Here is a 12082-nt window from a genome sequence, read left to right on the forward strand (position 1 = left end):
AGCTTATGGCTCGTGTCACCATTCTCTCTTCCATCCATGGCTCTTTCCCATTCTCAAGTAAGAAGATTATAGATGGCTTAGGCCTTCTGCTTCCTGCTTGTGAGAAGAAAAAGAACTTGTCAATGCTGTGAACTTCCCAGAACTGGGAAGCGATGCTTTGGTAATCCAGGAGGAGGAGAATTATAGCTACTCTGGAACCAACTCGATCAGAATGCAGATTCCAGGGACACAGGTCCAAGGTTCTCAGAGGCAATCACCATGGGACAGATCTTCGAAGTCAGAATTTTTACCACTCTTAAGGAGATTTAATATAAACAGAAGTTTTAAAACCAACGGCCACAGAAGGATATGCAGATCATCCAAAGAATGGGTAAGATCAAAGTCCCAGCATTCCGAACATTATGAAACAGGCCACGTGAACCTGCCCATTTCTAATTCCACGGAGCACCTAAAGCTGCAGAGAATAGGAAACAGACATACTGGCAAGCCAGTCATAATTTCCCCCAGAGTCATAATGTAGCACCCAAAGGAATATGGAAATCTTGAGTTTAGGAAGAATGATGTCCTTACACCATGAAACCAGGTTGTTGCCGTTCTCCACCCTCACACTCCTGTACAATCTCTCTGAGCAGGGTCCAGACACGCCCACTCCTCCCAAGAGAAGGTGATGGAAACATTCCTGAAAGTCACCAACCCCTGAAGTGAGAAACCTTTTATGAGCAGGACTGTGCATGCCACTATTATTACAGGGAAAACTTTTTATTAAGAGCATTCATAAAAAGTCCTAGTTTAAGGATTGCCTATATTAGTGTTTATGGTTTTTAACTGCTCCAAGAAAGGTAATTTTGAGCGTCTACAATAATCCTAGTTTTTTAAACTCTCCCTTAACTGCTTTGGATTTTACTATATTTTAAAGAACAAAGAGTTTTTACACACAGGAAAAACAGTAAACAGCAAACAAAACAAAGATTTAAAAACCAAAGTCTATGTTAAGTACAGTGAGTACTTTAAAATCCTTACAAATAAGAAATGAAGGTGGCCTATAGCACAGACCTGCATGCAGTCTTCCATAAATTCCAGGGGCAAATCCCAGCATTCCTCAAAGAGACAACGAGCAAGGAAGGGCTTAAGCTGTTCGCCACAAGACAAAAGGCCAAGCAGGCAATGGTAGAGAAAGAACTTTAATAAGCGATAAGCTACCATATTGGAAGATGGTGGACTGTCATCCTAAAAAAAAACATTTTAGGGGGCTGGCCCCGTGTCTGAGTGGTTAAGTTCGCCCGCTCTGCTTCAGCAGCCCAGGGTTTCGCCAGTTTGAATCCTGGGCATGGACATGGCACCGCTCATCAAGCCATGCTGAGGTGGTGTCCCACATGCCACAACTAGGACCCACAACTAAAAATACACTAAAAATAGTGGGGGGCTTTGGCAGAAAATAAAATCTTTGAAAAAAATAACAACCCATCTTAAAGGGAACTGATTTGGAAGTGACTTATATAATGCAGATGGGGTTGGGGAGGGGCTCAGAAACGTCAGGTGATGGATGACCCCAAAACATTGGGCCCCTCTCCATAGCAGATCTGCTGAATGCAACATTCCTGTGGAATCTAAGAAAACCTCAGTTACCTCCTTATCTGGGACAGAACGAACAGTTTGGGAAGAGGACATAAATTTTCTGCTAGCAAGCTATTCTTTCCACTGGTTACAGATTAACGTGCCTATGTGCAGTTCTAAGCGTTTTTCCAAAGCACATTGTGAGAATAAGACAGGGAGGGGGAGCATGTAGCCAGTCCCCTGCGCAGGGGTGACTGTCCCTCATATTTCTTCATGAGCCACAGGTGCAAATCCAGGGTTGGGCGTCCTATATGTTGCATGCGGTGGATCTTTGGTCTGTGATGTGTCAACTTACAATGGGTCATTGTAGCTGCTCAGTGCTCCTGCGCGATGCTTAGGCAGGCGGGGAGCTGTCAGCAAGCTACTTTCTTCATCAGCGGTCCTCATGTTGTTCTGCAAGACAAACTCAGAAACTTTGGTTACTTGGTTTCCCACATCAACCTTGTGGATACAGGCTCAGTTTCATCCTAATCCAAGGAAATTTCAACTCCACCTAACTAAAACTAAATTCTTGCTCTTATCCCTCCCAAAATGTATACTCCAAAATATTCCTTCTCTAAGTAAATGACAACTCCACCTCCCATTTACTCAGGCTGCAATCTTTGGAATCCACCCTGGATTTGCCTTTTCTCACATTCCACAATTAATTTTTCAGGAAAACTTTGGCTCCTACCTTAAAAATATATCCAGAATCCTGACACTTCTCCCACTTTTACTAACAATAATTAATCACTTTTTTGATTATTGCAATAACCTTCTAATTTTATACTTACAACTTTGCCCACAGATTTTAACAGACAAGCCAAAGTGATATTTTTTCAATATAAGCCAATCATGTCACTCGTCTGTTTCAAGGTAGCTCATGGCTTCCCATATCACTCAGAGAAGAAAAATCCCCGCCATTAGAGTTGCCTACCAGTTTCTACAATCTTGGCCTGATGTTAGCTCTAGGACCTCAGCTGCAACTCTCTTCTTTGCATCTTCAACTTAAGCCACAGAGGCCTCCTCCCTCCCTGGGAGTCCTGTCACAGTCAGACAAAAGTTCCTTTCGGAGCATCTGAAATCACTCTCTTCTCTACCTGGCATAGTTCCCCATCTCTACAAAGCTTCCTTTCTCCCTCTCCTCCTTCCTGTCTTTCACAAAGGTCATATTTACTGACACCCCTATTGAAACTGCATTTCTCTACCAGATTCTATGTCCCTCCCTTGCTTGAATTTTTCTCCATAGGTTGTATCAACATATGACATATCATATATTTTATTTCTCTCTGTGTTACCTATTTTTCTACTAGAATGTAGACTATAACGAATGCAGGCTTTTTTTTGTGACCCATCCTGAGACTTAGACAAGCGTCTGTCCCCAGTGATGACCAGTAATGTTGGTAGAAAAAAATAAATGGATAAAAGGGTGACAAAGATTTCTCAGTCTAATACTTAAATAAACTAAGAGCTTACTATATGCCAGGTTCCATTTTAAGGTCTTTGCTTTTATAGAATTTAGAAGTTAAGAAAATATTAGAAGTAGATAACAGTAATAGTCATTTTATAGATGAGAAAATAGCACTGGGAGGTTAGTAACGTGAATTAATCACACAGCTGGGGGAGGTCAGAATGAGAAGTGGACACCAACATTTATCATGAAGAAAATTTGGATACCATTAAAAAGATGTTCAGGGGGCTGGCCCCGTGGCCGAGTGGTTAAGTTCGCACGCTCCGCTGCAGGCGGCCCAGTGTTTCGTTGGTTCGAATCCTGGGCGCGGACATGGCACCACTCATCAAATCACACTGAGGCAGCGTCCCACATGCCACAACTAGAAGGACCCACAACGAAGAATATACAACTATGTACCGGGGGGGCTTTGGGAAGAAAAAGGAAAAAAAAAAAAGTTCATAACTATGGTTCCAATCACAAAATACAGAAAATAATTTCAGTGTCTACTACAGCTGACAGGTGAAATCAGTCACTGGCCAGGCGGTGTGACAGTACTGTCCCTTTGGAGGTGAGCCAGCAGAGCGCACACTCCCTGATGGCAGAGACCTCTAGCAGCCGTTTGACTGCTGTGTGTCTACAGCCTCTAAACATTGTTTGCCATAAAACCATGATTTAAGCAGTAAGTGATTAATCAATAAATATGATGATACTAACAAATTCTTAAGTATAAAAAAGTGTTACACTATGTTTGAGCAGGATTTTTCCATGTTAGAAAAGACACATAAACACAAATATATATGTGAAAATATTAATAACGGCATCTGAAAGCTGGGTACACAGCTGATTCTTCTCTTTTTTTTTTTTTTTAAAGATTTTATTTTTTCCTTTTTCTCCCCAAAGCCCCCTGGTACATAGTTGTATATTCTTTGTTGTGGGTCCTTCTAGTTGTGGCATGTGGGACGCCGCCTCAGCGCGGTCTGACGAGCAGTGTCATGTCCGCGCCCAGGATCCGAACCAACGAAACACTGGGCCGCCTGCAGCGGAGCGCGCGAACTTAACCGCTCGGCCACGGGGCCAGCCCCCTGATTCTTCTCTTTTTAAAAAATATTTGCATATTCAAATGTCTTAAAGAATTTGAATTGTTTGGTTATTAATGTTTTCTAGAATTAAAAAGAACAAAGGAAAAGATCATTTCTGTGACACTAAATGTACATGAATAAAGCAATCATTCCTATTGAAAGCTACATGCACTGATCTTTTGTTCCAGACAAAATTCTCATACACAAAGCAGGCTGCTCCCAAATTCTAGAGCAAAATAAATGAACAAATATCTTGGAAGAAATGATTTCATATTAAGTAAAATAGGTTAAGCACCTCAATTAGCCTGTTGTCTACTTTGAAACAAGGCTCAAAAAAGCTATTTTCTGCCTAAAATAAGTACACATTCAAGAAATTACATTAACAAATATTTTAAATAATTTAGCAAAATGTAACTATTATTTATTCTAATCATCATCAAGTATCTTTTTTGGTGACAGTTATTGGGCACTTATAGCTCAGACAAGAAGCTAAGCGCTTTTAGACATCTTAGAAAATCTGTCCAGGATAAATATAATTACATATTATCAATTTATACATATGGCAACATGCCCAGAACCTTTTAAATACATGCCTTCCAGCAAAGAATTTACTATTTGTTCCAGCCAACACTTGATGATAAGGTCCCAGTCTCCCAGTCTTTGGGAGAGAAAGAGCTTAACTTTGATAAGAGCCAGTTAGCAAACCCAGATGCGTTTTACATGGACCAACGCTCTTCCCACTTTTAAAACTTTTCACTTCCCTGACTCTACTGAGCCCCCACTCACCACCACCCACTCCCCCCGTCACCCCATTCCTTCATTCTCCCTTTAAAACACCCTGTCATGGCTGTACACACTGAAGCTGAGCTCAGTTCACCCTGGACTTTTTTCTCTATTGCAATAGTATATTACTGATTAAAATCTGTTCTCGTCTTTAATTAGTGTTGGAGTTTGTTTGACATCTCTTAATGGTAAAGGAAGTAAATACTCAAATATCCTGATTTGGAATTCCTAGAAATCAGGGTACTCATTCTCTTACAGAATAAAATGTTTTACAAATGAGGAACTCTGAGCTATTAGTATTGGCCTGACATCTAAATTGATTCTTTTTAGTCTATCCAGAAACACCTAAATCTCCACCACATCAAGCAGATTAGGATCAGATGAAGCGCTCTTTCTCTTCAGAACATCTGAATATAGTATAATTAAGGGAGCTCTGAATTAGCAAACCCTTCCACATCAAAATGACCTTTCCCGGACATAATCAACACAAAAGTGCCTAGAGTGAGGGGCCGGCCGGTGCCCAGTGGTTAAGTTTGCACGTTCTGCCTCAGTGGCCCAGGGTTCCCCAGTTCGGATCCCGGGTGCGGACATGGCACCGCGTGTCAAGCCATGCTGTGGCAGGCGTCCCACATATAAAGTGGAGGAAGATGGGCACGGATGTTAGCTCAGGGCCAGTCTTCCTCAGCAGAAAGAGGAGGATTGCGGCAGATGTTAGCTCAGGGCTAATCTTCCTCAAAAAAAAAAAAAAAAAAAGTGCCTAGCGTGTTATCTATGCAGTTGGTCAATAAATGTCAAATGCATTTGGGTAAATTAATTTCATCAAACTAACCAATTCCAAGGGTGAGAAAGTTTGTCCTTTAGTCCCTTTATTAAATTGATCAGTATCTCATCCCAAATCACTCATTTAAGCACATCAAACCCTTTCTCAAACATCTTCAAAACACGGCTTGCACCAAAGTCCAGTCCCACAGTCGTCAGCCTGGCATTCAGACTCTGGCTGACCTGTCCCCACCCGGGCTAAGAGGTGGTGAATCCATAAACAACTGCCCAAGCCAGGCGGAGAGGTGAAGGAGTGAGGCAGGCAGGGTGTCATCCGGTCAGTCCTTTCGGCCTCAGCATCCAGCGGAGGGAAGGGAAAGGCAGGAGGTGGGACACGTGGACTTCGCAGGCCGGGTCTAAACCAAACTCTGCCAACCCAGAACGCCGACCAACCACAGCGAGAAGGACTTGTTGACAGAGAAGCAGATTATCCAGATTTCTAGGTGAAAAGTCCTTATTATTAATGCTGAAAACTCAGACAAAAACTGTTCTGATCAAGCCAAGCCGCTCCCTGTTCCGCATGCGCACAGCTACTGCATCTTTGCCGGTGTGTAAAAAAAAAAAAAAAAAAAATCAACATTAATGAAGCCCATTGGCCATGACACTCTCCCACACTGTGGCAAGCGCACTGTGCAGCCTCTGAGAATAGCCACATTTCCTGTCCTCCTCCCACTGGCACGTCTTCTCCAACGTGACAAATCCGCCTGGGCCCTCCCACCTCTCCAGCCCGCGGGATCTCGGATATCCCTGCCCTCTTCCTCCATCCACCATCGCCGGGCATTCAAACACGGACCTGCGTGTATTTTTCTTTAAATGTTCCATCCGTGCTGTTCAAAGGAAACTACCTGGTGAGATTGCACATGAACGGAGCAGAGAGTGCTGCCCAAAGCGGCCCCAAGGCCAATGCAGCCAGGACCAGCCCGACCACAGGCAGTCTCCAGGGCAGAGACGGGACTGGACCAACGGACGGCGAGGACGAAATTTCAGCCAATACTCACCTTTTCTCTGATTCTCCTGGCCCACAGCCATCTTCACGTTTTCCTGAGCGCCTTCCCTGGAGATGGGCATAGTCTCCAAAATGCAGATCTGAACTTGAGAGAAATGAGAGGGGCTGGGAGAAAGGCCTAGGATGGAGGTGGGGATGGCAGAAGGCGCCGGCACTGTCCGGACCGCTGCTCACGGAGAACCAGGCCACAGGCCAGCTGCACTGACGTCTGGACTCCAGTAAGAAGAAAAGAGCCTCTGGGGCCACAGGAGTTACAAGTGTGGCTGAGCATCCTTGCGGCAGACGAGGCCGGGCAGGAAAGCTTCCCAGCCTCTAGCTCCACGTGGGCGGGTCCCGTGGGCTGCGGTGCTTCGGGCTGGTTGTCCCCACTGATGCAGGGCTGGCCGGCTGCAGGCCCTGGAAGCGAAAGAGGCTCCAGAGGCTTCTGGAGAGAGAGGACTTTGAATCAGGGAGGTGCGCACACGTTTTTCTTTCGTATGCCCCAATTTAGGGGCCAGATATGTGGGGCCCACATGGAATTTAGGATTGAGTCACATAGCAACTGTCCTAGTTTGCATCACGTCCACTTCAAGAAGAAAATTTTAAAATGGAGTGAGGGGGAACTGTGCTAAATCAAAAAGTTTTAAGAGGTAATTTCATACCTGAAATATCATGTGTGGGTCTTAACTGGATTCTGGTTTGCACAAATCAGCTGCGAAAGACATTTTGAGAAACATTAGGGATGATTTAATATAAACTGAAAATTAGATTTTGTTGGGAATTATTGTTAGTTTTCTTAGGTAACAGGGAAGAGGCCAAGGAGGAAAATAATTCTCCCTAATTTTCAGAGACACACGCTGAATTATTTAGCCATCTGATGATGTTTGGAATTTGTTTTAAAATATTTAAGCTTCGGATAAATCAGTGGCATGGGATAAAATGGAAGGAGACGTACTGTTACGGAACAAACGAAAAAGACCTAAGACCATCTGAACCAAATGCAATAGGTAAACCCTGCTTGGATGGGGATTTCTCTCTGGGAGAAAACGGTATCACAATCAGGGAAATTTGAACGTTGACTTTTTATTACATAACATTTAAAAAATCATTTTTTAGGTGTAAAAGGGTTTCTGAGTTATGTTTTTTAAAATCCTTGTATATTTCGTAAATATATGGAAGAATTTATTATGAAAAATGTTATCTGGAATTTGCTTTAAAATATTCCAGGAAAAATGTCAGTGGGGGAATAGATGAAACATGACTGGTGGTATTGACCGTTGTTAAAGCTGAGGAATAGGTAATAGGCAGATGTATTCTACTATTCTCAAACATTTGTATATGTTTGAAATTTTCATAATCAAAGTTTAAAACGTACCATTTTCAATAGCGTAGTTTAGATAAAAAACAGACTGTAGTGAGGACACAGTGTCAATGTCTGAAGCCATAAATGTGAGAATTGTCACGGTGACTATCATGTGGAGACTGCAGAACCAAAATTAGCCCAGAATAGAAATTATTAATTTTGAAAGATGGAAGTACACTATTTCAGGTTAAACTAGGGTTCAGCAAACACAGCGTGTGGGCCACATCCAGTCACTGCTTGCTGTTATAAATAGGCAAAGTGGTTCTGGAACAAAGTTATGCCTGTTTGTTTACGTATTTTCTCTTTTTTTCCTGCTTTTTCTCCCTCAATCCCCCCCAGTACATAGTTTCATATTTTAGTTGTGGGTCCTTCTAGTTGTGGCATGTGGGACGCTGCCTCAGCATGGCCTGATGACCGGTGCCATGTCTACGCCCAGGATCCGAACTGGCAAAACCCTGGGCTGCCGAAGCCGAGCGTATGAACTTAACCACTCAGCCATGGGGCCGGCCCCTGTTTATGTATTTTCTGTAGTTGCTTTCCTGCAGCAACAATAGAGTTGTATAATATAGAGTGTATACCAACAAAGTGCAAAAATTTATAAAATGGCCCTTTCCGAAAAAAACCTTTCCAACCTGGGATTAAATGAAAGAATACAGTTAGCAAAGGAAGAGATTATGGAAGAAAAAGAAGGAAATTGCAAACTGTCAATTATCCTTTGCTGTGTAACAAATCTCCCCAGAATTTAGGGGCTTGAAACAGCAGTGAGTGATTAGCTATGAACTGAATGGTTTTTCTGCTGGACTCGCCCTTCAGAGTCAGCCGGGCGGTCTGGGGTGGCCTAGGAATGCATCGCTTACTGGCCCCTGACGGGCTGCTTGGTGCAGGGAGCCTCAGCAGGGGAGGGTCATCGCTGCTCCATGTCTCCGTGGAAGGAGCCGCAAAGAATATGTGCCCATTTGCATCCGACCACAAACATCTTCCATTACGACAGCAAAAGGCATTTTCGTTTTTAACAGGTTTTTCACTAACATAATTGGCATACAAGAACCTGCACATACTTAAAGTGTACAATTTTGATATTGCTACCAGGCTTGTAGTGTTTATATACATCATATAATACGTATAAAAAGAAATGTATATAATTAGAAACATGTTATATGTAATATATATAATCATTACTAGCAAGGTAGTGAATATATTTCTGTCACTATAGATTAGTTTTCTCTTTCTAGAGCTTTCTGTAAATGGAACCATATAGCATGTACATTTAAAATACTTTTAGATCTTGGCAACTTGCCCTTCAAACAGGCTATACTAACTTAATTGTGCCAATGAAGTTTGACAGCGTCCCTTCCCTAGGATTACCATTATAATTTGAATTTCAATATTTGGAATATGTTTTTACTAAAAGGTTATTCACTGTTTATCATAAATTCAAATTGAACTGAGCGTCCTGTACTTTTATTTGCTAAATCCAGCAGCCCTTCTTTCTCCCAACGTCTTCCTAATACTAGATATTTGACATTTGAAAAAATCTGAAGGGAAAAATATTATGTTACTATTTTGATTTGCATTCAGAACAAATAAGTAGAAAGAGAACGGCACAATGAAACTAATGAAAAAATAATATATAAAAGAACAGAAATTAATGGAATGTAAAACTGAGGCATTAATAAATCAATCCCAAAGCTGGCTTTAGGAAATAAAGTAAAATAGATGGAACACCTACTAATATCAAAAAGAACCGAAGCACAAATACAGAAATTAAAAACGTGGAAAAGGGAAATAATCAGAAATACAAAAGGTGCTACCAATTATTTTATTACTCACATAAAAAATCTCTAGGTGTTTAAAAATGATATGAAAATCTGCTAGAAATGGATAATATGCTTGGGTTATAAAAGTTGACCTTGAATGTATAAACAACCTAAAACACCAATAACCTCGGAAGAAGTCAAGGAAGTTATGAAAGCGCTAAGCTCCCAGAAGCTACCAGGTTCAGAGATTTTCACAGGTGAACTCGATTTCAAATTTTCAAGGAAAAAAATTATTCCAGTGTAATTTAAAGTTTATAAAGCTTAAAGAGAAGTTTTTATGATTTTTTTTAAAAAATCAGACTATTTTTAAGAACAGTTTTAGGTTCACAGCAAAATTGGGCGGAAAGTACAGGAGAGTTCCCATATGCTCCCTGCCCCCACGCACTCACAACCTCCCCCCCGTCACATGCCACACCTCAGTGTATATTTGTTACAACTGATGAACCTACATCGACACATCATTATCACCCAAAGTCCATAGTTTCCATTAGGGTTCACTCAGTGTACAATTTATGGGTTTTGACAAATGCACAGTGACACGTACCCATCATTGTAGTATCATGCAGAATAGTTTCACTGCCCTAAAAATCCTCTGTGCTCTGCCTGGTCACCCCTCCCTCCTCCCAACCCCTGGCAACCACCGATCTTTTTACTGTTTCATAATTTTGCCTTTTCCAGAATGTCATGTGGTTGGAATCGCACAGTGTACAGCCTTTTCAGATTGGCTTCTTTCACTTAGTAATGTTCATTTAAGTTTCCTCCATGTATTTTTGTGACTCGATAGCTCATTTTTCTGTAGCGCTGAATAATATTCCATTGTCTGGATGTACCAGAGTTTATTTATCCCTTCACCTACTGAAGAATATTTGATTGCTTCTGAGTTTTGGCAATTATAAATAAAGCTGCTAAAAGCATCCCGGGGCAGGTTTTTGTGTGGACGTAAGTTTTCAATTCATTTGGGGAAATACCAAGGAGCACAAATGGGTCATATGATAAGAGTAGTAGTTTTATAAGAAACTGCCAAACTGTCTTCCGAAGGTGCTTACCATTTGGCATTCCCATCAGCAATGAATGCGAGTTCCTCTTGCTCTAATCCTCACCACAATTTGGTCTGTCACTGTTCTGGATTTTACCCATCCTAATAGGTGTGTAGTGTTGTCTGACCGCATGCCTACTTGTGTGAGCAGTGCAGGATAGGTTGCAGAGAGACCGAAATAAAGACCCGGAGACAGTGTATGAGACATAAGAGTTTACTGGGACTTATGTACAGGGAGTCCAGGAGTGGCTTGCTGGATGAAGTTGTGCACTGCTACCGTGAATAGAGAGGGGGTTGCTTAAGTAGGCAGGGGAACAAGGCTGCATGCTTGCCAAGGGGACCATCCTTGCATGACTAGCATTCCAAGGACCAATAGCTCACGTGGGAGGACTCTGTGTTTCTTCAAGATGTGCTGTTGTTTGAGATCAACAGATCTGGGCTGGCCAGGTTGGCATCCTGCCCAGAAGGGGGCCAGAAGGACACATGGTTGCTATAGGACATGTAGGCTAGTGCCCCTACAAGTGCTATCTCATGGACACATGATGTGGACGTCTTTTCGCGTGCTTATTGCCATCTGTATATCTTCATTGGGGAGGTGTCTGTTCAGGTCTTCTGCCCATTTTTTGATCAGGTTGTTTTCTTATTGTTGAGTTTCTGAGTGTTATTTGCATACTGAATTGAACAGAACTTTATCAGATGTCTTTTGCAAATATTTTCTCCCAGTCTGTGGTTTGTCTTCTAGCTCTCTTATCTTTCTAAAAGCGGAAGTTTTTAGTTTTAATAAAGTCCAGCTTATCAATTCTTTCTTTCATGGAGTGTGCCTTTGGTGTTGTAAGGTTATTTTTATGAAGCCAGCATCTCACTGATTATAAAACTTGACAAAGACAGCACAGAATTTCTTCGAATGCAGCCTTGGCCTTAAGATGTACTTCCACTTAGTCTTTAAGTGATTTAGAATGTTAGGGTAAGTTAAATGCTTTTAAATAAATATTTTTGTTTAGGAGAGGACCTAAGGGGAATTTTTCTAAATAAAAACAAAATTAAGAGACAAATCACTCCTCAAATGCCACATGTGGGCCTTGACTGGGCCATGATTTGCCCAAACCAACTACAAAAGATATTTGGAGACTACTGGGGTTTTTAGAAATATAAAT

Source organism: Equus asinus, chromosome 26 (genome assembly GCF_041296235.1).
Source record: "Equus asinus isolate D_3611 breed Donkey chromosome 26, EquAss-T2T_v2, whole genome shotgun sequence".
In the NCBI taxonomy this organism is placed as follows: Eukaryota; Metazoa; Chordata; class Mammalia; order Perissodactyla; family Equidae; genus Equus; species Equus asinus.